A 2,581-nucleotide genomic window follows, 5' to 3' on the forward strand; every position below is an offset into this window, starting at 1 on the left:
ATGGCAACCCACTGCCACAGGGGCTGCAGCCTACACCGTCGCCAGCGACTCACAGCAGCCCAGCTCCAGGTTGAGCTGTTTTTCAGCATCTTAGCTGTGGAGGGCAGTGTCACTGGCCCTCATATGTGGGATCCGAACCGGGGCCCTCTGGTGTTCCAAGCCAGTTCTTAACCATCGCGCCACTCGGCCGGCCCTGTATCATATCTTTTGACTCAGCAAAGGTGCATCTCGGAATAATCAGAGATCTGTGCAATGCTATCTAGAGAGGTGTTCATAGCTATTCCATTTGTAATAACGATACATAGTCCAATGGTCAGAAAACTTGCATCACTATGGTCATATGGGTTGTTAAAATATTGAAAGTCTTTTGTGTTATTGATAAATAGATGCTGCTTACGGCCCTTCCCCCAAGTATCCCTACCCAGCCTGTCTCCTGATCCTTCCCGAGAGTTCCCTGCTCTTCAAACACTAAACTGAGGTTCATGTCTGGCAGTCTGGGGCCTCCAGAACCCAGTTTTGGTTTGACTGTCTGGTAGTTCTGATTGGTTGGTCCATGCCTGCTGGCTGTTAAATGCTTTCCATGTATTTTGAATATAACCCCTGTAAATAATGTGAAAATTCAACAATAGGAATTGCTGAAAAGAATTATGATACTGGGAGGCCATGCAGCTATTAAAAATGGTGGTCTAGAGGGAAGCTGACAATGGCAGAGGCTATGCATGTGGAGGACCAGGGAGTACGTGGTAATTTTCTGCACCTTCTGCTCAACTTTGCTCTGAGTCTAAAAGCTGCTCTAGAAAAATAGTCTATTAAAAAAAAATGACGTTCTGAAGATACGTGATATCATGGCACAATATTTAGAATATATTGCCAAGTCAGGAGAAAAGGCAGCATACAAACAGTATACCCCATTGAATATAATCCCATTGAAAACATTATCTATCTGTATTAATTCTTGGAGAAAGGCTTTAAAAAAAAACAATAAAAACTGTTGTATTATATTAAATTATATCTGTATGATGAGATTACATTTAATTTTTCTCACTTGCTCTGTTTGCATTTTCCAAGTTTTTTTGCAATGAGCTTGATAACGTTCATAATTAGAAAGAAAAAAAAAAGGTATCATTTTTAAAATAGCCCCCAAAGAAAGTTACTTAGCTGGGAAAAGACAATCTTTTTTCCTGATTCATGCAACATTTGCCATACTTGCTTGGATACAGCTCCCTAGGGAGTGAGCCAAAGAGTAAGCCAAGAAGGCTGACAGAAGCTCAGCGAAAACATCTGTAGGGAGGGAGGCTGTGGGGGGTGGAAGGGAGGAGAGGCCAGGAAATCAGCCAATATCCAGCCTCCTCTCACTTTTTCTACCTCCTTTTGTTCAGACAGTTCATTTTGGTGAGGCCGCAGGCATTTCTGAAATTCTGCAATGTGAGGAGCTGCCACGGGCCGCCTGGCTTTTCTTTCATGTCTAAGCATATGTGACTGTTTTTCAGGGAATACATACAAGAGAATGTTCCCTTCTCTAGCTGGGCTTTAATCCAAGGTATAGATTTACAGATCTGTGTACACAGCCACTGAAATAACACTCATATGCCCCAGCATGGGATGGGGCAGCAGCTTTTATCTCAGCAAGCTCTGCTGAGAATCATCTTTTTCTAATGTTAAACCTTTAAACAATAGCAGACCCAAACCATGCTAAAGAATCTTGACCACACTTGAAAGGAGCATACTCTCCCATCCAGCCAGCTCCTGGAGGAGGTACCTCCAAGACCAGGGATCGCCTATGGTATGTTGGGTGCCCAGCCCCAGAATTCCACCTGGTTAAAAACTTGAGGCCTATTGACAGGTATGTCTCTCCCTGGAAATTCAGCTGAAAGCTTACAATACTCTTGGAGAGCCCAGGAAGAGTTAGCTGTGGGCTCTCATGCCCTGAGATGGCTGGCGTCAAACAGAACTCGAGAACTGTAGACTTCATAGGACATGTTTTACAAGCGTGGACCTAGGCAGAAAGTTTTAGTTCTCGGAGTAGGTGGCCCCTCACATGATGTGTTATCAGACACGTGCTGTCTTTACCCTTAGTTCCCCTGGTATCCACCCTACCACTCAATAGAAGTGCACATTTTCTTTTTTTTTTTTTTTTTTTTTTTTAAAGATTTTTTTTGGGGAATTGGGGGGATGGGAACAGTGCTGGGGAATTGGGGAAAGGGGAACAGACAAGTTGCTGTCCTTTTTGTTCTTCAATCTAGTTGTGGAGGACGTTGCTTCACTGGCCCAAGTTGGCACCATCATTGCGCTCTTCCCGGGCGAGGCAGATCAGTCGCCGGCTTCTGGACGGCCGCTCACTGCGGCTGCTGGCCGCTCACGCTGGCTGCTCACGCTGGCTGCTGGCCACACACGGTAGCCCATGGCAATCCACTGCCACAGGGACTGCAGCCCACGCCGTCGCCGGCGACTCATGGCAGCCCAGCTCCAGGTTGAGCTGTTGTTCAGCATCTTAGCTGTGGAGGGCAGTGTCACTGGCCCTCATATGTGGGATCCGAACCGGGGCCCTCTGGCGTCCCAAGCCAGTTCTTAACCATCGCGC

This window comes from Hipposideros armiger, unplaced genomic scaffold (assembly GCF_001890085.2).
Source record: "Hipposideros armiger isolate ML-2016 unplaced genomic scaffold, ASM189008v1 scaffold_513, whole genome shotgun sequence".
Taxonomy (NCBI): Eukaryota; Metazoa; Chordata; class Mammalia; order Chiroptera; family Hipposideridae; genus Hipposideros; species Hipposideros armiger.